This window comes from Heterocephalus glaber, unplaced genomic scaffold (assembly GCF_053883595.1).
Source record: "Heterocephalus glaber isolate CG9 unplaced genomic scaffold, H.glaber_assembly_v1.0 deba00001666, whole genome shotgun sequence".
Taxonomy (NCBI): Eukaryota; Metazoa; Chordata; class Mammalia; order Rodentia; family Bathyergidae; genus Heterocephalus; species Heterocephalus glaber.
This window is the reverse complement of record NW_028258406.1, coordinates 18,055,337-18,079,721: the sequence shown is the minus strand read 5'-3', so window position 1 is coordinate 18,079,721 and position 24,385 is coordinate 18,055,337. Positions and strand designations below refer to the sequence as shown.

At 38.5% G+C, this 24,385-nt stretch overlaps 1 protein-coding gene and 1 non-coding gene across 2 annotated transcripts in view; one reads left to right on the top strand and one right to left on the bottom strand.

Annotated features, from left to right (window-relative positions):
• Positions 1-24,385, top strand: part of Sucla2 (succinate-CoA ligase ADP-forming subunit beta) — a 196,711-nt gene that overhangs the window by 106,874 nt on the left and 65,452 nt on the right. The gene's annotated exons all lie outside the window — the stretch shown is intronic.
• Positions 239-345, bottom strand: LOC147822270 (U6 spliceosomal RNA). Its single transcript, XR_015445928.1, has one exon. It is a non-coding gene; the product is annotated as a U6 spliceosomal RNA (small nuclear RNA).

Here is a 24,385-nt window from a genome sequence, read left to right as displayed (position 1 = left end):
TTTATATGACAATTTTCTTAGAGCATTATTCTACTTTTAGTAGGAAATTGTGAGAGGATTAGGTTTTCTTTGTTTTGTCATCTGTGGTTTTTTGATCTAGAACTAACTTCAGGATTTTTTGAGGACCCTCGGAAGTCTGAAAGATACATATTAGATTTATTTATTCATTTATATATATATTTATTTATTTTTTGAAAGCTTTTAAATTTTTTATTTTATGTACAAAGAATTAGCATGTAAAAATATGGAATGCTTCATGAATTTGTGTGTCATCCTTGCGCAGGGGCCATGCTAATCTTTTCTGTATCATTCCAATTTTAGTAAATGTGCTGCCGAAGCAAGCACATATTAGATTTATGTTTGTAAAAAAATTATGGATTTGTTTCACTCTTCTTGGTTTTCTTTTGTAAACTTTGTCTAATGGAATAATGCTAGTCCAGAGCACTGAGATGAAACCCATCACATACTGAACAAAGAAAAGTGAATTTATAACAATGGACTCCAGGTGAGCTTAGCCTGAGAACCATTCTTTGTTGCTCAAATGTGGCTAAAAGGGTTTTGACACTGATTATGAAACATCAATCACTTCTCCTCCACCGTGGGACCAGATCAGATCAACAACTGAGAAAGGTCTGTTCTGGGACAATCAAAACCTAACTACAGGATGGCTGACCAGTGGTGTTCAGAACCGAGGTTGGGGGTGGTGGGATCAGGCATGTGAGATAAAAAAAAAATGTGATCAAAATGGAATTGCTGCTTGTGTCAATCCTACCAAAGAAGTAAATAAAGCTGAGGGAGGTTGTGAAGGAAGGGTTCTTAGGTTGAGTGTTCGATAGTCTTTAAAAACTTTCCTGCCCACATAGTTCTTGATAACCAAGTTGCTCTTGATTGTGTAAACACCTGGATAGAGTGAGCGACTTGGCTGGACAGGAAGCAAGGAGCTACAGAGCTACAGGATATATGAAAAGAGGACACCTTTTATGCTTTATTTAGTTGAGTACTTTCCAGTTTTGGCTCCCTGTTGTGCTCTACCTTAAAGTTTATAATGAAGCATAAACATTTGGCTCCTTTTTAAAGGTAATATTTCATACCTAAAACTTAGCTCATCCCTTGGTCATGAATTCCTAACAAGAGTAGTCTTCGAATCTTAGTTCTTCCCTTGGCCAAAACCCCCGAAATATTTCCAACTGAGTATAAACAGTGGGTTCTTCTAGCTCAGGTCTACACTGTAATTTAGTGGGAAGTAGCCAGAGTGGTTGTTACCCTAAGCCCTCAGGAATGAGGAATAAACAAAGACAAGGGGCACTGAAACCAAGGGAAAACCTGAATAAACCTTCTAGACTTAACCTACTTCATCTACTCTTAGGTAACCTCTAATCGCGTCTTCTCACACTTCTCATAAATATCCCTAAACCCTATCACCGAAGAGGCAGGTTTAAAACTTAGTTGCCTCTTGATAAGCTTCCTCTTTTACAAAACCTGTCACTTCAGTGATTGGTATATTGTGTAACAGGCAAAACGGACTTGGTTTCATAACATTACAAAGGAAAACAGTCTTAATCTTCTTCCCCTAATTATTTTAATGTCTGAAATAAGGTTGTAACTATTCAGCATTTAGGTGTGTAAGGCAATGGCACCATGAGGTAAATGTTATTATGCTCACTTTCAGATGAGGAACAGAGACTTAGGAGTCAAGTAACTTGCCCAAGATAACACATCTGATAAATGATGGAGTTAGTTCCTTTGATCTCAAAGGTGATGTTCTTCCTATTGTCAAAGGTTTGGTTAAATTAGGCCATGTGGTAAATGCCCATCAGCTTGTTGTTGTTTGTCATCACCTGTCTACTAGTTTCTTTTTTCCCCATCAATCCACACAATTGTGGTAGGAGTTGCTGTGTTTCTACATGACCTTGATCTGCAGCATTTGTTTGCTTTGGGGAAGAGAGCCAATTCCTTCTCTAATATTTCAGATTGGGATTTATCAGCTGGAGAAAGGCTTCTTTTTGGGTGCATGAGTTGGAAGGTATACATCTTGGAGCAGTGGTGGCCATGTTCTACTATGCAGATGGGCAGAGGAGGTTGGTCTTCAGTTACAGGGAAGAGTAGAGCAGATTCCTGGGGAGGAACAGAGTGATGCAGAGGGCTTCCAGGTTCCCTATGGGCTCCCTCCAGGTATGATTCTATTCCTGAGGCTAGCTCCATCCTTGCCTTTGAATTTTGTGGGATACCCCAGATCCTTCCAACAAATTTCTCTTTCCACTTAAACTGGTTCAAATTGGGTTCCTTTGACTGCAATCAAGAGCCAAATAGCACCAGATTTATTTTTTATTTTTTTTGGTACCAGGGATTGAACTTGGACCTTGCACTTGCAAGGCAGGCACCGGAACCACTGAGCTAAACCTGGCCCAGCACCAGATTTATTGAAAGACACTAGGACTATTTACAAAAGGGAAAGAAATGGTATGGTGTGGGAAAGGCAGGCAGCAGGGAGTAGGTGTCAGCTACAGGCCCTTGTCCAATGAGTTGGCCCCAGTCTCTGCTATGTTCATTTCAGTGCTGGAGCTTCATGGTCCTCAGGTAGAGACTCTGATAGGCCTCTGCTGAGCCGCTGTCCTTCCTGTTGGTTGTGGGTTGCATGGGGTCTTTTCCAGAGGAGAGGGAGGAAAAGTACTAGCTGAAAAAGCAGAAGCCACTCTATGTCTGATTTGTCCTTTAAAAATACTCTTCACTTTATGCAGTCATGGTCGGTATACACCTGTAATTCCAGCTACTTGGGAGGTTGAGATGGGGATGGGAGTCAAAAGTTTGAGTCAAGCTTGGGTAACTTAGTGCAACTCTGGCTCAAAATAAAAAACAAAAAGGGCTTGGAGTATGGCTCAGTGTGAAGCCCTGCATTCAATTCCTAGTACTACAAAAGAAAAAAAACCCTCTTCATTTCAGTGTATGAATTGCTTTGCCTGGTATGTTTGAATCTGAAGTTTCATTAACCTTTTACTAAGAAATATGAAGCACAGAGCAGAGGAATCTGGAAAATATTTTGTCCCCTCCAAAATATTGCATTCTTCCATTCTAGATGGATCTACTTTAGAATGCTGACTGTCTCTTACTGGCAGTGTTGTGCAAGGTGTGTCATTATTCTGTAAAAGGGAGATAATAACAGTATCTACTCATAAAGTTGTGGACTCACAAAGTTTTACTCAGTGAGGTCATGTTGGTAAAATGCTCTGTGGAGAACCCAGCACCTAGAAAGTGCTTAGCAGATGGCAGTGACTGTCATAGTTCACCCACAGGTATTTCAGTTGTGGTCTGTAGCTTGGTGCTCTCTTGAATACTGAACACTGAGGTCAGGTAATGCTGACCTGAGGCCTCTACCTGGAATCTCCCTTACTCCTTACTGTTTTGATACTGAAGACCTGAGCCCCCAAAATTAACATTTAAAAAATAATGCTGTAATTAAAAATATATAAACTATTAATAATGTAAATATTACAAAATAATATATACCGAGAAACATATCTTTTGAGTTTTTACTGATTGATACACACACACACACACACACACACACACACACACCTATGTAGTCACTATTAGAGTAATGTCCAGAACATTAACAGGATCAGAAGATTTCCTAGTATCCCTCCTCCTCAAGTTAATACCTGTCCTGTCAACCAGAGGTAAGCCCTGTCCTGGCCTCTTTCACTACAAATTTGTGTTTCCAGTTAATGGCATTATGAAGTATATGCTTATGGTGTCTATTTTCTTTCACTCAATATTATGCTTATCCATATTGCTGAATATAAAAGTGGTTTATTCTTTCATTTCTATGTGATAAACAGTGGTATCTTCACATATTACCTTTTGTACTATGGATGTGCATTTGAATTGTGCCCAGATTTTGCCTATCACGAGCCCAGGCCTTCTGTAGGAGATATGCACACATTTTTCTCAGGTGCATATAGTCAGTTGTAGAATTGCTGGGTCACGGGGCAGGTACATGTTTAGCTTTAGTAGATTTGCTTAAACAGTTTCTCTGAGCCTCATTTGAACCTAGAACTGTAAAATAAGCCTTTGCCTTTCTGAGCCTTAGATATGTCAGTTTCTAAGCCTAGAGGCTGGGAAGAGAATAGGAGAGGAAGTGGTTAGGAACCAAATGGCAGCTTATCTAGGAGGTCTATGAGAACTCTCTGGGATTTCAAGAGAAACAGTACTTCTTCTGATAGCCATCAAAGGTCAGACAGGGTAAAGAAGGTGGCCCTTGGACTTTGTGAGAAAGCCAAAGCCCACAGAAGGGATGTGGCCCATGCAGAGCAGGCCAGGGAAAAGCTGCAATGGCTGTAGCCCAAGTTCAGTGTGAGAGGTGAGGAATCAACAGAACTTGACCTGGCTCTGGATAAGCCTGGAGGGAAGCATCTGATTTTACCAATAGAGGTTGCAAAAGAGGAGTCCTACCCGTGACTGGTAGGGCACACGCAGTTCACCGCTTGATCCTAACTTTAGAGGCTCCAACAGAAAATTTGCTACTGTTGCTGATTGCCGGGGCTTTTTCCAACATTTTGCCAAAAATGATGCTTTGATTCTGATGATGACATGTCTGCCAACTTGAGGATGGACATTTGTTCTGATACTTAGTTTCACAGTTATCATAATTTTTTGAATAAGATATTTTAGCTCTTTTTACTGCACATATTTATTTTCCCAACTGTTCTCATTTGTCAAACAGAAGCTTTACAAAGTGTCTCAGGATTTGTAATGGCTAACACTTTTAAAAATGAATTTGGTTTTATAAGTCAAGCTGACACAACATAATTTCTCAGATAAATCAAGTCCCCAGCTTTGCCGTTTCCAGACTAATTTGTACCCTAAATTATTTAGCTTTTTCTGTCAGTTTCCTTTGGGCTGTTACTGGAAAAGCAGGAGGATTCTCATCCAGTTCTCTTCCTTCAGGGAAGGACTCATGTAACTTTGTCCAGACAAATGAACATCCAAGCAAATTTGAAATATTGTTGTGTAACTAGTTCAAAATAAAAAATTTTGCTGAGAGAAGCTCAACCGGTCCCAGCACCCAGAAGGAAGCTCCCCGCCTCCATCCCAGGCTCCTAGGGCAGGGAAGATGAGCTGGTCCCAGCACCCGGAAGGAAGCTCCTGTACCGCCATCCCAAGCTCCTAGGGCAGAGAAAGTGAGCTGTGTGGGTGCCAGAAGCACCCCCTCCTGTGGAAATGAGAAGACACGTAAACAAGTCTCAAAAACAGACTTCTGGATCACCTACAGCAACCCCAAAGGGAAACGAGATGGAACACTCTGATACTCAACCACTTGGACTCTCTGGCAATAAAAAACTTTGCCTTTTCCCTTCCTATTATGTGTTTAACCCCCCCCCCCAAAAAAAAACCTTTCAGTATTTCACTAGAGAGCACTGTTCATATATTATAGTCAGAACGCCTGGGTTCAAATCCTGTGTTTTCCACCTGCTGGTTCATCATTTCCAAACCAGGGCTTCCCAGGTGTGAAAGTCAGGATCCTAGAAAGGCCTGCCCCAAGGTTCAGGGTGTGGAAGTAACAAACAGACCACCCTGACAAAGGCCATTCTTATTAAATATCAATAATTATTTTGATAGTCACAAAATATATGTACATTAAGTTGACATTGTATTAGAAATGTATGTGATTTGTATGATAGCACTTGTGCCAGTTCAGCGGTTATTCCACCTGATGAACACAAAAGACCTACTGTGAGTTGAGAGCTATTCTAGGCAAACCACAGGTGGTTTCTCTGTTGATGTAGAAAGGCAACTTTTGAGGGAGCATTGGGTACCTTGTGGAAGCTCCAAAGGCCCACCCTAGAGCATCCCCAGAGTCAGGTGCAGAACCAGTCCGTCGGGACACAGCGGCCCTTGCTGTTGGCACTGAGCATGCCTCTGATGATTCCTGCTGGCTGCTACTGCAGTCTCTGTTGTTGCTGCCTCTAGAAGCTGCATGTAGAAGCTGCTGCTCCACAGTGTGTCCTCTGGGTGGATTTGTGCAATTCCAGTTCTCTGCATCGCCCGCCATGGCCGGCATTTGATCAGCAGTGCCCAGGACCCGGGTCATGGCCTCAACCCCAGGGGATGCCGGGAAATCGAGGTGCTGGATATTATCTCCTGAGGTTGCTAGAGGTGCTGATTGGTGGTTTTGACAAAAGGCATTTATTCTCCTCTGGTTCTGGAGGCCAGAATTCTGATCTGGAGGTCCTGGCAGGGCTGTGCTCCCTCTGGAGGTGCTAGGAAAAATCTGCTTCAGTCCTCTCCAGCTTCTGGCCCTTCCTTGACTCCAGTCTGCACATGGCCCTCCTCTGTGTGCATGTCTGTCAAATCCATCCCACGGAGCCCCTTCTGTGGTACTGGGAATTGAACCCAGGGCCTTCCCCTGAGATACATTTCTAGCCCCTTTCCCCCTTTAAAATTTTGATACAGGTTTCACTAAGCCATTTATTCACCCAGGCTGGGCTTGAATCTATAATCCTCCTCTTCAGGATGGCCAAGCATATTGATAAGGATGCCAGGTATATTGGATTAAGGCTCACTCTACTCTAGTACGATCTCATCTTAACTAAGATCTTACATCTGTAAGACCCTATTTCCAATTAGGATCACATTCTGAGGTACTGTGGGTTAGGGTTTCGGTGTATGAATTTTTAAGGACAAACAGTTCAAGCCATAATACCTCCTCAAATGAAGGAAGGGCAGCCAAAAAAAAAGAAATATATATGATGTGTTCAGAAAATAGAATTTCCAGTCCATGATGGTTTATTTTTATTAGTACATGTTTGCACTTCATAATGATTATACATAACATCTTAATTCTTTTTACTTGCTTCCCTTCCTCCCTCTTCCTTCATCTTGGTCCCCTTCCCAATAATTTATTATTGATAACAGTCACAGTCTTATGTGGGCTGAAGATTATTGTCTATGAATATTAACTATGAGTGAACTGAAGAAATTAAAGCTGGAAAGAATTTAAGAGAGTGGCCTGATAATTTCTTTATACCAGGGGGAAAAAATAGAGGTTCAGAGAAGCTATGTGACTTATCTAAGTTCATACAGCAAAGGTGAGACAGGCTACAGAGACACCTTGTTCAGTGCTGTTCACTCTGGGACATACTGGGACATACTTACATGTTCTTTAAACAATTGAGTTTCTTTCAGGTCCAAGCACCAGCTTTATATTTACACAAATCCAGGCTCATTTCTGATTTGCTAGAGGATTGTCCTCAGAGGTCCTGACACTCTGCTGTAAGTCTTGGGGAGCAGCCAGCCGGTGATTGGCAGGCAGCTCTTTGACCTGAGGTTGCTTTTAGGATTTGACAGAAAGTCCTGGCCTTGCCAGTGGGGCAAAGGTGAATTATATGCAAAGTAATCTCCTGAAAGGGACAGCTAAGTTTTCTTTAAAAAGAATGAAAGAGGACCCAGGAAGAATAAGTGATCGATTTTCCCTACTAGAGATGGAAATAAATAAAAGCCATTTCAAAAAGGGCATATAGGCAAAAATATCTTTAAATTCTGCTATCCTTTTAGGATCATGCTCCTAGCTTAGATCTTTTAAAAAAGAAAATAGCTTAATATTATTTTCTTGACCAGTTTTTATTATTAGTAATGTTTGCAGTACATAGTGATTACATTCCTTGTGGGAGTTGGTGCATATGCACAACACAATTTAATTCTTTTTAAATCCTCCCCCCTATCTCTTGATCCCTTTCCCATTTGAGAAAGACCTATCTCCCTACATCCTGTTATTTGAGTTTAGATCTTTGTCACTTGGAAAATGAGGGCTGTGGGGTCCCTAGATGAAAGGTTACTTTCCTGGCATGCCTGATAGTTCTTGAGTTCCTAGGAGGTAGATGTGTGTGACTTTGATTTTTAAGACGTTGAGCTAGAATATTTAGTCAATTTTTCCATTTTAACATTGTTGATGGTGTAAGGATTTGTGATGATGGAATGGCTTCTAAAGACATTCATCTCTGACAGGGCATTACTTTACAAAATACAAGATCTAGATCTTTCTTTCCTTTTTGTATTTCCCTGTTTTCCCTCTCCCCGTTTTGTCATATTTTTACCCAGAAATAAAATTTAGATTTGAGAATTATACCACCTCTGTGCCTTTCTGGGCATATACAAGAAGATTATCAAAGTACTTTGAAACATGTTCTTTTCCATTGAGCTAATTGAGGCTCTAGTGAAGGAAATTGTTCTGATGACAACCTCTGGGAAGTTTTTTAGTTGTTTTTCCTTCCTCAGTTGCTTCTCCTTTGAGTTGAGGAATTCATCACAGGCTCCATCACAGCTCCAGCTTCCCCTTCATAGGGATGGCTCCACTGTGTGGATTTCCACTTGTTACTTTTCTTCCTTCTCATGTCTAATGGGGGTTTATTTAGTACCTCCAGGAGAGATGGGGTGGTCCTGATCAAGGTGAATTGGTCAGCTGAGAGTCCTGTCATATGAGAGTAGAAGAAAACTTGTGTTTTTGGTTGGTTGGATTTTTGATTGGCCTGTCCTTCCCTGCACTCTTCAATCCCTGTGACCTTGCAGAATTAGATGTGTTTGCCAGTGCTTCTCACTGTGATTGGCCTCCAGTCAATGTTTGTTATACTGAACTGCATCTGATCAGTAATGGCACAGGTCCTGGTGAACTGGTTGAACATCAGAAGAACCAGAGGGTGTTCTGTGGCTCCCCATTGAGGAAGTACTCTCCTTGGGTGATTTGAGTTTTTAATAATCTGTCTCTTACCATATTGACTAGTCTTCTGGGACCACCATAACAAAGTACTGGACCACAGATAAGGTGAGTTCAATAACAGGAATTTATTGTCTCACAGTTCTACAAGCTGGAAGTCCAGGATCAGTTTATGGGTGGAGTTGGTGTCTTCTAAGGCCTCTCTCCTTCACGTATCTGCTTTCTTCCTATGTCCTCACCTGGCCTTTCTACTATGTGTGTCCATCCTTGATATTTCTCTTTTTGTGTCAAAATTTCCTCCCCTTATAAGGACACCAGATTGTGTGAGGACTCACCCACATGACCTTACTTGACCTTAATTACTTTTTAAAAGCCTCCTATCTCCAAATAAAGTCACATTTGAGGCACGGGGCGTTGGGGCCTACTTAGGGCTCAGAGAACATAATCAACCAATGAACATACAGTTATACACCTGGAAGGGATCCTAAATCAAGGAGTCAGAGACGAATTGGTACTGGAGTGGACCTGATTCTTACCACTCACTTTATAGATAATAAACATGACTACATTCAAGAAGAGAAATTGAAACTCCTTAATGTTCAGACTTTTAAAATCTGGATTAAAAAAAAAGAGGATCCTAATCACCTTTCACCATAATTCTCAACCTGTTTAACTCCTACCATTCCTCATGGGGATGGAAGACAGAATTTCTTCCTCCAAAGGCAGGAGGTAAATGTTGCTACCTGTTTTCTTTACAAGGAGGGCTCCTCCTGGTTGTTCCAACCCTCAGTTCTCTTACTTAACAACAGCTCAGCCATCCTAAGCTCATTTTAAGGTTTTCCCAGGAAAAAAACAAGTTAAATTTGCCTTAGCTACTCATCTCCCATTTTATCTTTTCTTTCTCCAGCCCTCATCCTAGCTTCTCTCTGCCCTTGCCTTTCTCAGGTACTCACCCTGCTCTATGGACATCTACTGGTGTCGCTGTGCTCCCAGCTGGCAGCAACTACTCAAATCTTCTATGATCGTGTCTGTTGTTCCCTCCACTGTGCTCCTACTGCACCCTGATCATAACACTGTAATCGCAGGTTGATGTATTGCTCTCCCTTCCCTGACTATAAGCAACCACTCTAAAATGTAAGTTTTATCATTCAGGTATGGTGAGCCTGACAGGTCATAGTTGCTATGGAGAAGAGGGCTTGTTACTCACAGTTCCCATGACCCCAGGAGGAATAATGCCATGCTTCATGCAGGGTTCAGGTGAGTCAGAAGACAGAGGGAGCAATGGGACAGCATGGGGAAGAGACTTTATTTTGATTTCTGTGAGAAGGAATAGGTGAACAGTTTGGAGTAGTTTGAAGTCTTGGTCTTTGTGTAAAAGTCTCTGGGCCTAAAACTTAGAGACTTGTCCCAGGTGGAGTTGTGAGGTGGCTGGTCATATTTCTCCGGGGCTTCTTAGTGCTTTCGAGAAATCTTGGCCAGTTCTGTATTTGTTTTCTAGTAGATCTCATAAAGTGAAGAAAGACCAAGACAGGATATTGAAACCTTTATATGTTTAAATTTACTAAGAAAATATCTTAACACATACAATTGTTTTAGTTCTAAAATACAAAACTAATAGAACATTATTAGTTTTATGATGTGAAAACTACTCAGTGGAGAAAAGATAAATTAATTTGTAGTGTTGGGTATACCATTAAACCAAAAATTAACTCATGATGGGGAAAATATTTAAACTCAAACAATGAAGTAATAAAAGCTTTTGAGAAAAGTTTGGAAGATTAAAAATTAATTTTAGTGGGAAGAACTTAAAAAAGTTTTATCAGTACATCTTTTCAGTTCATGCAGTTTACGATCATCTTAGGGAGTGGTTATATGTACACACCATGGCTTGTTTTTTATTTTTAATCCCCTTCTCCTCTAATTCCTTTATCCAGTTTTCATTCTTATTGGTATTATTAATCTTGAGTCATGTCTGGCGTATAATGTTGACACCGATTGGGGTTATTAGGGTGATGTACGTGGCATGTCTTTACTTATGTCCCCTTCCTCTCCTCCTCACCTCTTGGAAAAACTTTTCAAAGTGTGACACAAAGTGCAGAATCAGAAAAGATATTGTTGACATGTTTAAATAAATGAAAAGATAACATTTCTTCCGGGAAAAGTCCTTCATAATCAGAATCAAAATTTACTCTGTTGCCTTTGAACCTTTTACATTTTATATTTAAAAACAAGAAAAAATTTGTGAGTCATATTACAGACTAAATGCTTTTTCCCTAATTATGAGGAGACCCTACATTTGAATAACAGAAGAAGCCTATAGAAATATGTACAAGAGGTATGAATGAATAAACAAGAAAGGAAATGGAAGGTAAAGGAAATGGAAGTGGCTCAAACATATAGACAGATGCTCAAGCTTACTCTTTTTTTGGGGGGTACTGGGGATTGAACTCAGGACCTTGTGCTTGCGAGGCAGGTGTGGTGCCACTGAGCTAAATCCCCGGCCCTAGCTTACTCTTTTTTTTGCATTATAAATATTGCTGTTTTCTTTCTTTTTTTTCATTAAGCTTATTTTAGGTGTACAATAGAGATTTGGAATTGCATGTCTAGGGTTAAAATAATGGCTTTGAAGGGACCAATTTTTTTCTATTCATTAAGTTTTTTGGTATGTTTTAGGTATACACTATGATGACATTCATCATTGGGAATTTCTACCTTTACATGCTATATCTTGGTTCTTATTATTTTCTCCATTCCCCTGCCCTCCCTTCACCCCCCCCCCATCTCTCCCTATATACAAAGACTTTGTTTCTGTTTTTTTCCTTTTCTCATATTTATTCCTTTCCCTTCAAGCTTACTCTTTTTTTTTGGTACCGGGAATCGAACTTGGGACCTTGTGCTTGCGAGGCAGGCGCCAGAACCACTGAGCTAAATCCCTGACCCTTCAAGCTTACTCTTAATAAGAGAATGCAGACCAAAACAATACTAGGACATTGCTTTTATTTATTACACTGGAAAATATAAAAAGTATTGTTACACACTTATTGAAGAGAGCATGGGAAATAGTCTTTTCTTTGTGTTTCCAGTACTGGGGATGGGACCAAGGGCTTCACATGTACTAGGCAAGCATTTTAGCGCTAAGCTACATACCCAGCTCTTTAAAATTTTTTTATTTTGAGACAGATCTTACTAAATTGCCCTTGGTTATCCTTGAGCTTGCAAATCTCCTGATTCCACCTCTTGGGTAGCTGGAATTACAGGCAATCAGCCACTCTTGTAGCTTGATGATTTAAGCTACGAGATGGTCCATGGGGACCACTGTGCCAATATTCATCTCTCCTATAAATGCACGTGCCTTTTGGCCAGCAATGCTACTTTTAGACTTTTAGGACTTCATCTTACAATTTACTCAGACAAGTATAAAGTGACAGATATATAAGAACTGTAATTGCAGCATAGTATAGAATATTGAAACCATTTAAATGTCTACCAAGATGAGTTGGGTTAAATAAAGCATTATGTATGTTCAATGGAACACATATGTATATCCATTAGAAATGAAGTAAATCTTTTGTACATTGAGAAGGAACAAGCTTATATATATTGTTAAGAGAAAATAGAAATAAAAACAATGTGGAGAACAATATCCCGTGTTTCCACACTTGGAATATATATTATGGATATACTCACAAGTACGTATTTATGAGCATACATATTTATCTGCAGAAGTATAGAATATCTCTGAAGTTTACCATCAAAACCTTCTGGGATAGTAACAGGGTTACTAGGAGACCTGTATTCTATAAATGAGAAGAAGACCTATATCTCTGCACTGGAGCCTTTTATATTTTTTATATAATAAGCACGAATTAACAGTTTAATAAGTAAGGAAAAATTTTAAAATCATGTATTCCCAGAATGTAGTTCTGTAATGGGTCACAAGCTTAGAATTTTAAGTGCTCCCCCCCGCAACCTGGGTGGACCCTGGATCAGGTGCTGGATGTATTCATATTACTGAGCCAATACCTTCCTGGATTTTAGACTTACTAAGCCCTTTCCTCTTATTTTGCAGCTCAATCCTGGGTGATATCCCAATGGCCACTTTATAATTATACTACATGGCAGTACCACATTTAATAGCTTTGAGATTCAGATTGTGCTGCCACACTGACAGTGAAAGATATCATAGAGAGCCTTTCTGACTTAAAGGAAGAATTTTCTTTCCCCCTAAGAAGCTCTTTGTGCAGCTACTTGAAATTGCTTTTTGGTGATAAGAGCAGAGACCTGAGCCTTCTGATGCTTTCATACATATATATTCATGTTCATATATATACATATATTTGTCAAGACATCTATTATTCATGCATTATAAATAACCTTGGCTCTCACTCTTCCTTTTCCCCTTTCCTTTCCTTCCCTTCTTTTTCTTTCTTTCTTTTTGGTTTCCTTATCATATAAACCCACTTTAAAAGCAAATAAAATGCATTTACAACTTCTGTAAATGCAACACAGGACATAAAATAGGTATTTGGCAACACAGGACCTAAAATGGGTGTAAGAATCAATTTGGCAATGAAAAAGCAACCTGAGCTTTAGCTATAGCAGATAATAACTGAATTACCCGATACTAGAAGTAATATGTACTAAGCCAATACCTTCCTAGAAGTCTAGATTTATTAAGCTTAAACATGAAAGGCTTTGAATAGTTCATGTGTCCCTTAGATAGAAAGCCTCAGGTCACCCTCAATCTGTCAGATAGAAAAACAAAATCTGGTATTGATACTGGAGCTGCCTACTCTGACTTATCATAACCCAATGGGCCCCTATCAAACCAGGAGTGCTCTATGGTAGGAGTAAACATTAGGCCTAAAGAAAAATGCTTCCCTTTCCCTCTTCATTATAAAATCAGCTCCCAAACTATCTTCCACTCCTTTTGCTATGTCCCAGAGTATCTCATTCCTCTGGTAGGAAGGGACTTACTGACCAAGTTAGGAACAAATTAGGAGCAAGTGTTTCATTGGTTGGGAACCAAATTCAGGCTGAAGTGCCCCCAGAATTCATTTATTAATTGTTTTATGTACCTCTCATCTAATGTTCCTCAAGAAGTGCTTGATTTAGGAAAATCCACAGTTTGGGATACTGTAACTTCACAAGATGCTGTTAATACCACTCTATTTCAGATTAAAACCTGATATCTAGTACCTTGGAAAAACCGATACCCCTTAAAGCCAGAATCCTTTTGGAGAATACAACTCTACTGCAAAAATTCTTGGGTAAGGATTTACTCAAGACATGCCACCCCAGTTCTCCCAGTTTAAAAAGTCTTCTGGAGGGTATCAATTTATATAGGATCTGAAGGACAGAAATTAAGCTGTTGTCTTCATTCATCTCATAGCCTCCAATACTTATACCTTAGTTACATACCAATAGAGGCTCAGAATCTTACTATTTTGTACTTAAATAATGACTTTTTCACAACTTTTTCACTAAGCCAGATTCACAATATCTTTTTGCTTTTGAATGACCCCAAGAGTGAAGAGGCCACTCAGTATACCTGGATGATGTTGCCTCAGGAGTTAATAAACACTCCTCATTTGTTTAGTAATGCCATTTCCTAAGAAAACAACTTTAAAGTGGGATCTTGTAATATGTCAATGACTTATTGCTTGTTAGTACTACCAAGCAAGACTCAGACTATGACTCTGTAACCACTCTTATTTTATAATGATGACTGCTTTATTTATTTATTTTTCCATTAAGTTTATTGGTACATTTTAGGTATACAATACAGTTACACTCATCATTGGGATCTTATACCTTTACATGATGTATCTTGTTTCTTTTTTCCCCCCATTCCCCTGCCCTCCCTTCACCCCCTCCACCCTTCCCTATTTACAAAGACTTTGTTTCCATTTTTTAAATTTTCTCATACTTTTTCTTTTCCCTTTTTCCCTTTCCCCAACCCCTCCCACTTCCTGTACTTCTTTAGACCTTTTCTTCCTATTACACAATATCAGTTATATATTTTGATCAGTATTTACACTTTTAGTATTTCACACCAGAGAAACTATTTGGTATTTATACATGTGTGTCCTATTTATTTCACTTAAGAGTATGGCCTCAATATTCATCCATTTAGCTATAAATGTCTCTAGTTTCTCATTCTTTTTTTTTTTTGTATTAAATTCTTTTATTGGTACGTTGTAGGTATACAACACAATTACATTTCTCATTGGGAATTGTACCTTTACATAATGCATCTTGGTTCTTATTTTTTCCCCATTCCCAGCCCTCCCTTCACGCCCTCCACCCTTCCCTATTTACAAAGACTTTATTTCCATTTTTTCCATTTCTCAGCATTTTTCCTTTCCCTTCTTTCCTTTTCCCTGCCCCTCCCACTACCCCTACCCCTTTGGACCTTTTCTTCCTATTTTGCATTATCGATTATTCATTCTAATCCTTGGTACATTTTAGGTATACAATATAATGACATTCATCATTGGAAATTTGCACCTTTACATAGTCTCTCTTGGTTCTTATTTTTCACCCTTGCCCAGCCCTCCCTTCAACCCCTCCATTCCTCCCTATTTACAAAGATTTTGTTCCTATTTTTCCATTTTCTCATATTAATCCCATTCCCTTCTATCCTTTCCCCTAGCCCTCCCACTTCCTTCCCCTTTGCCCCTTTTCTTTCTGTTGCACATTACCTATTATACATTTAGTCCTTATTTACACTTTCAGCTTCTCACACCGGAGATAGTTTCTCATTCTTTATGGCTGAGTAGTACTCCATATTATAAAAAAACCCCATCTTATTTAACCAGTCTCAAGTTGATGGGCAATTGGGCTATTTCCAACTTTTAGCTATTACAAACTGTGCAGCTATAAACATGCATATGCATATATCACTGTGGTATGATTCTTTTAATTCTTTTGGGTAGATATCCATCAGAGGAATAGCTGGGTCAAATGGGACCTCTAATCCTAGTTTTTTGAGGTATCCTCATATTGATTTCCAGAGTGGTTGCACCAGTCTGCACTCCCACTAGCAGTGGAACAGTGTTTCTCTTTTCCCACAACACTGCCAGCACTTGTTATTCATTGATTTCTTGATAGCAGCCATTCTTTCTGGAGTGAGGTGGAATTGCAGTGTTGTTTTCATCTGTATCTCTCGAATGACCACTGATGTTGAACTTTTTTTTTTTTTTTGTATCTGGGATCGAACTCAGGACCTTGTGCTTGTGAGGCAGGTGGCGGCACCACTGAGCTAAATCCCTGGCCCTGAAGATCTTTTTCATATGTTTATTTGCTGCTTTTACTTCTTTGTCTGAGAAATGTCTGTTCATTTCAGATGCCCATTTTTGGACTGGGTCTTTTATATTTGGGGGGTCTGATTTTTTTGAGTTCTCTATATATTCTGAATAGTAGACCTTTGTCTGAGGAACAGCTGGTAAAATTTTTTTGCCACATTGTAGCCTATCTCTTAGCTCTGTTGGTAGTTTCTTTTGCAGTGCAGAAGCTTTTTAATAAGATGAGATCCCAGTTGTTGATTCTTTGTGCTAGTTCCCGTGCTACTGAGGTTTTGTTCATAAAGTCTTTTCCTATGCCAATATATTCAATAGTTCTACCTAATTTATCTTCCAGCAAATTTAATGTTTCTATCTTAATATTTAGATCTTTAATCCACTTGGATCTTAGTTTAGTGCATGGTGATAGGTATGGGTCTAGTTTGGTATGGGTTTAGAGTTGGTTTTTAGAAAGAATAAATAAAATCGATAAACCCTTACCCAACCTTATGAAAAAAAGGGAAAAAAAGGCTCAAATCCATGCAATTAAGAATGAAAAAGGTGAAGTCACAACAGAACCAGCAGAAATCCAGAGAATCATCAATACCTACTGTGAAAAACTGTACTCAAAATGGAAAACACAGAAGAAATGGACAGATTCCTAGATACATACAAATTGCCAAAGTTAAATAAAGAAGATACAGAAATTCTAAACACCCCAGTTACAATGAGTGAAATTGAAAATGTAATAAAAAATTTACCAACAAAGAAAAGTCCAAGTCCTGATGAGTTCACTGCTGAATTCTACAAGACATTTAAAGAAGAACTATCAACATTACTCTTTAAACTCATCAAGGAAATTGAAAGGGAAGCAAGGCTTCCAAATTCATTCCTGGAAGCAAGTGTTACTTTGATTCCAAAACCAGGGAAAGACCCAACCCAAAAAGAGAACTACAGGCCAATCTCCCTAATGAACATAGATGCAAAAATTCTCAACAAGATACTGGCAAACAGAATACAGAGGGTCATCAAGAAGATCATACACCTTGACCAAGTTGGAATTTTGTTTGGCTTTTGTCCCACTGTGATAGTCTGTCTCATTTTCTTACTGAAAGGGTTTGTCCTCCTTATTCTTAATGAGATAAGAACTAAACTTTTCTTTTTCTGTAACTTCTTCGGGCAGTTATGTAATCCCTACCTATCCTTAGAGGTTATAAAAATCTCTCTGCACCCAATCTAATGGGGACCATGGCATGGGTTCATGAATACCAAACTAACACTCTGAACAATTCTAAAAAATATTCCAGAAAAAGACAATGAAGGTCACAACTCCATGAGGCCCAACAAAGCAAACCCAAAATGTTTCATCAGGCAAGGCAAGAAATTAAAAGGAGAGGGGAAAAATAAAAAAGAGCCAACAATAGAAAAATAACATGACAATGATAAGTCAATATATATCATTTATAACCATCAATGTTGATGGCCTCAATTCACCAATCAAAAGAAACACACTGGCAGAATGGATTAAGAAGCAAAATCCAACAATATGCAGTATACAAGAAATGCATCTAATTCAAAAAAAAACTCATAGACTGCAAGCAAAAGGATGGAAAACAGTTTTCCAGGTGACAGGAACCCAGAAAAAAAGCTGGGGTAGCTATCCTATTTGTAGACAAAGTAAATTTCAAACCAAAAATAATTAAGAGAGACAAAGAAGGTCACTGCATTCTTGTAAAGGGAGCAATCCAAGAGGAAGAGATGACAATCATAAATCTATATGCACCAAATACTAATGCCCCCAATTACACAAAACAAATATTAATGGACATGAAAAACCAAGTAAACACTAAGACAATCGTGGTGGGGGGCCTCAATACCCCAATGTCACAAATAGCCAGATCATCTACACAAAAAATCAACAAAATACTAGAACTGAACCCAAGCTTTTGAACAAATGGACTTAATAGATGTCTACAGAGTATTCCACCCCACAAAATCAGAATATGCATTCTTTTTGGCTGCATGTTGGTCATTCTCCAAAATAGACCACATACTAGTTCATAAAACATGTTTAAGTAAAAGCAAAGGAATTGAAGTTATCTTGTGTATATTATCAGACCATAGTGCAAAGTGGAGATCAATAGCATAAGAAAACGCAAGAACTTCACAAACACATGGAAATTGAATAACACTCTCCTGAATAACCAATGGGTCACAGAGGAAATTAAAGAACAAATCAGACACTTTTTACAATTTAATGATAATGCCAGTACAACATACAGGAATTTATGGGACACAATGAAACCAGTTCTTTGAGGGAAATTCATAGCAGTAAATGCCCACACTAGGAAAACAGAGCAAGCTCAAATGGTAAATCTTAAGCACCTAGAAAAAGAAGAACAAGACAAACCCAAAGCTCATACAAGGAAGGAAATTATAAAGATCAGAGCAGAAATCAATGTAATAGAAACTAAGAAAATGATACAAAAAAGATCAACAGGTCCCAGAGGAAGGGGCTTCCAGACCACTGTCCATCCTGCCGCTCCTGGCCCAGAGGAAGGGGCTTCTGGGCCGCTGTTCATCCCACCACTCCCAGCCCACAGGAAGGGGCTTCTGAGCCATGGTGCCATCACTCCCAACTCAGAGGAGGTGAGCCTCGCGGGTGGCAATAGCAACCACCCCCCCGCCCCGGGTTGAAATGAGAAGACATGTAAACAAGTATCAAAACCAGACTTCCAGATCACCTACAGCAACCCCAAAGGGAAATGAGATGGAACATTCTGATACTTAACCACCTGGACTCCCTGAAATGGCAACAAAAGAGGATCTGGAAAAAATGAAAGCATAAAAATTTCTCAAATGGCAGCAGAGATTGTGCTCTTAGTGCAAGACATGATTAATATATCTAGAGAGGAGCTAAGGAACATGATGGAATCCCCAAAATAGGAAACAAATGGAATCCATAAAACAGATGCAAATGGATTTCCAAGAGATCAAAAACTCCATTGAAAGTCTATACAGCACAATGAGCCAATGTGAGGGCACAATTTCAGATATAGAAGATAAGATTGCAATTAGTGACCAGGAAAAGAAAAATTGTTTCAAAATTGTAAGGGACCACAAGAAATCAATCCAGCAGCTGCTAGATGATGCAAAGAAGAATAACATAAGACTGATGGGAGTCAAAGAAGAAACAGGAGAGATGGAGATGACATAAAAAAAACTCTTCACAGAAGTAATGGCAGAAAACATCCCAAGCAGGGGGAAAGAACCTAACATATAGATAAATGAGGCATATAGGACTCCAACTGGCCTTGATCAAAAAAAATCCACACATAGGCATATAATTAAGATTCCAGAAACTCAACAGAAGAACAAAGTTCTACAAGCAGTTAGAGAAAAGAAACAAATCACATAAAAAGGAAAGCCCATCAGAATCACAGCAGACTTCTCAATGCAAACCCTCAAGGCAAGAAGAGCTTGGAGTGATGTATTCAGAGCCCTAAAGGAAAACAGCCTCCAACCCAGATTGATGTACCGTACAAAACTATCTTTCAAAATTGATGGAGAAATAAGATACTTTCATGACAAAGAGCACCTTAGGAACTTCATGAATACCAAACCAGCACTCCAAAAAATTTTAGACAATATCCTGGGAACAGACAATGAGGATCATAACCCCAGGAAGCAAAGCAGAATGAACTCATCTGGCATGACAAGAAATTGAATGTAAAGGGGGAGAATCCAGCAAAAAGAAAAAGTCACGACAATGATAAGTCAATACATATCAGTTATAACCATCAATGTTCATGGTCTCAATTTAAAATTCACCAATCAAAAGAAATAGACTGGCAGAATGGGTCAAGAAGCAAAATCCAACAATATGCTGCATACAAGAAACACACTTAATTCAAAAAGAAACTCATAGACTGAAAGTTAAAGGATGGAAAACAATATTCCATGCAACGAGAACCTGAAAAAAAGCAGGAGTAGCTGTCCTTTTTGCAGATTGAGTGGATTTCAAACCAACACTGATTAAGAGAGACAAAGAAGGACACTACATTCTTGTATAGGGAACAACCCAACAGGAAGAGATGACAATCATAAATACATGTACAAAACACTAGTGCACCCAACTATATGAAACAAATACTAATGGAAATGAAAAGTCATATACACAATAATACAATTGTAGTGGGAGACCTCAATACCCCACAGTCACAAATAGATAGATCAAGTAGACAAAAAATAAGTCATGAAATACTAGAACTCAACTGAACTCTTGAACAAATTGAACTTAACAGATGTTTACAAAGTGTTCCATCCCACAAAATCAGAATACACACTCTTTTCAGCTCACATGGGTCCTTCTCCAAAATAGGCCACACACTCATGCATAGAACATATTTAAGTAAGTGCAAAGGAATTGAAGTTATCCCCTGTATATTATCGGACAATAATGGGATGAAATTGGAGATTCATAGAAAAGAAACTGGAAATATTTAATAAACATGTGGAAATTGAACACACTTCTGAATAACCAGTGGGTCACAGAGGAAATTGAAGAAAAAAGACTGTTCCTACAATTAAATGACAATGACAATACAACATGTCAGAATCTATGGGACACAATGAAAGCAGTGTTTTGAGGGAAATTCAGAGCAGTGAATACTCATATTAGGAAAACAGAACGAGCCCAATTAAACAACCTGATGTTGAACCTCAAGCTTGTAGAAAAACAAGAGCAAGACAAACCCAAAGCTCATACAAGAGAGGAAATTATAAAGATCAGAGCAGAAATCAATTCAGTGGAGACTAAGAGAATGATACAAAAAAAATCAATGAAGCCAAGAGTTAGTTCTTCGAAAGAATAAACAAAATTGACAAACCTTTAGCCAACTTTGTCAGAAAAAGGAAAGAAAAGGCCCAAATCCAGGCAATTAGGAATGAAAAGGGTGAAATGACAACAAACCCAGCAGAAATCCAAAGGATCATCAATACCTACTTCCAGAACCTATACACCAATAATATGGAAAACACAGAAGAAATAGACAGATTCCTAAATACATATGAATTACCAAAGTTGAACGAAGAAGACCTAAAAATTCTAAACAACCCAATATCAACCAATGAAATTGAAAATGTAATTAAAAACTTATCAACTAAGAAAATCCCAGGTCCTGATGGCTTTACTGCTGAATTCTACAAGACATTTAGAGAGGAACTGCTGCCACTACTGTTGAAACTCTTCAATGAAATTGAAAGGGAAGCAATGCTCCCAAATTCATTCCTGGAAGCAAGCATCACCTTGATCCCCAAAGCAGAGAAAGACCCAACTGAAAAAGAGAACTATAGCCCAATCTCACTAATGAATATAGATGCAAAAATCCTTAACAAGATACTGGCAAGTAGAATGCAGAAGATCCTCAAGAAAATCATACACCCTGATCAAGTGGGATTCATCCCAGGGATGCAGGGATGGTTCAATATACACAAATCAATCAATGTAATATATTATATCAATAGAGCCAAGGGCAAAAACCATATGATTATCTCCATAGATGCAGAAAAAGTATTTAACAAAATCCAACATGCATTTATGATAAAAACCCTACAAAAAATTGGAATAGATGGTCTCTATCTCAATCTGATAAAAGCCATCTATGAAAAACCAACAGCCAATATCATACTAAATGGTCAAAAACTGAAATCCTTCACACTAAAATCAGGAACAAGACAAGGATGGCCACTGTCACCACTCTTGTTCAATATAATTTTGGAAACATTAGCCATGGCAATTAGACAAGAGAAAGAAATAAAAGGAATAAAGATAGGTAATGAAGAAGTCAAATTGTCATTATTTGCAGATGACATGATAGTCTACATAGAAGACCCCAAGAACTCCACCAAAAGTCTTCTAGACTTAATAACCAAATTCAGTAGAGTAGCTGGATACAAGCTCAATACACAAAAATCAATAGCTTTCCTCTACATGAACAACAGACTCACTGAGAGAGAAATAGGGCAAATAATTCCTTTCACAATAGCATCCAAAAAACTGAAATACTTAGGAATTAACCTAACAAAAGAAATGAAAGACTTCTTCTCTGAAAACTACAACACTCTGAAAAGAGAGATTGAAGATGATATCACAAAATGGACAGACATCCCCTGCTCCTGGGTAGGAAGGATCAATATAGTGAAAATGGCCATACTTCCAAAACAGCTATATAGATTCAATGCAATTCCAATTGAGATCCCAGCAGCATACATCATGGGCCTTGAGAAAACAATCCAAAAATTCATCTGGAACAAGAAGAGACCCAGAATAGCAAAAGCAATTCTAGATAACAGAGACATTGCAGAGGGTATCACAATCCCCAACTTGAAACTATACTATAAAGCTACTGTAATAAAAACAGCACGGTACTGGCAAAGAAAAAGACCTGAGGACCAGTAGAACAGTTTAGAAGATGCAGAAACAACTCCAGACACACTCAGCCATCTCATCTTTGATAAAGGAGCCAAACACCCTCCCTGGAAGAGAGATAGCCTCTTTAATAAATGGTGCTGGAAAATTTGGGTTTCAACTTGCCAAAGATTAAAAACTACACATATATCTCTCACCATGCTCTAAACTAAAATCAAAATGGATTAAAGATCTAAATATTAAAACAGAAATGCTGAACCGGTTGGAACAGAGGTTAGGTATAACTCTTGAAGACATTGGTGTAGGAAAAGATTTTATGAACAAAATCTCAGTTGCCCGTGAACTAGCACAAACAATCAACAAGTGGGACCTCTTCTTACTAAAAAGCTTCTGCACAGCAAAAGAAACCACCAACAGTGTGAAGAGACAACCTACAATGTGAGAAAAAAATTTTCACCTGCTCTTCCTCAGACAAAGGTCTATATCTAGAATCTATAAAGAACTTAAAAAGATCAGATCTCCCATATTTAAAGACCCGATCTGAAAATGGGCATCTGAAATGAACAGACATTTCTCAGATAAAGAAATAGAAATAGCAAATATACATATGAAAAAATGTTTAACATCCCTGGGCGTTCGAGAAATCCAAGTGAAAACAATGCTGAGATTCCACCTCACTCCGGAAAGAATGGCTGCTATCATGAAATCAGCCAATAACATAAGCTGGTGGGGCTTTGGGGAAAGAAGAACCCTGCTCCACTGCTGGTGGGAGTGTAGACTAGTGCAATCACTGTGGAAATCAGTATGGAGATACCTCAAAGAACTAGGACTGGAATTCCCTTTTACCCAGCTACTCCCCTGCTGTGTATCTTCCCCCCAAAATTAAAAGAATCATCCCACAGTGATATATGTGCACCCATGTTCATAGCAGCACAATTTGTAATAGCTAAAACTTGGAAGCAGCTCAAATGACCATCAAGTGGAAACTGGATAAAAAAAAATGTGTTTTTTTTTTTATGAAATGGGGTACTACTCAGCCATAAAAAATGAGAAATTAGAAACATTTATAGCTAAATGGATGCACATTGAGGGGATATGCTTAAGTGAAAAAAATAAGACACACATGTATAAATACCGAATAGTTTCTCTAGTGTGAGAAAATGAAAGTGTAAATAAGGACTAAAAGGTATAACAGACAATGTGAAATAGAAAGAAAAGGGGCAAAGGGGAAGGGAAAGTGGGAGGGGTAGAGGAAAGGAAAGGAGAGAATGGAATTAATATGACAAAATGGAAAAATGGAAACAAAGTCTTTGTAAATAGGGAAGACTGGAGGGGTTGAAGGGAGGGCAGGGGAAGGAGGAAAAATAAGAACCAAGAGAGATTATGTAAAGGTGCATATTTCCAATGATGAATGTCATTATATTGTATACCTAGAATGTACTAATGATTAGAATGAATAATTGATAATGCTAAATAGGAAGAAAAGATCCAAAGTGAAACTGTCATTATTTGCTGATGATAAGATACTTTATATAGAAGACCCAAAAAACTCAGCCAAAAGCCTTCTAGACCTAATTGACAGATTCAGTGGAGTAGCTGGATATAAGGTCCGCACTCAAAAGACAATAGCCTTCTTATATGCAAATAGCAGACCATTGAGAGAGAAATTTGGGAAATAATTCTTTTTACAATAGCATCTAAAAAAATGAAATATCTAGGAATCAACCTAACAAAGGAAGCAAAATTCCTCTACACTGAAAACTACAGCACTCTGAAAAAGGAGATTGAAGAGGATATAAGAAAATGGAAAGATATCCCTTGTTCCTGGGTAGGAAGAATCAATATAGTGAAAATGGCCATACTTCCAAAACTACTATATAGATTTAATGCAATACTGATTGAAATTCCAACAATATACTTTACAGAACTAGAGAAAACAATCCAAAAATTCATTTGGAAGCAGAA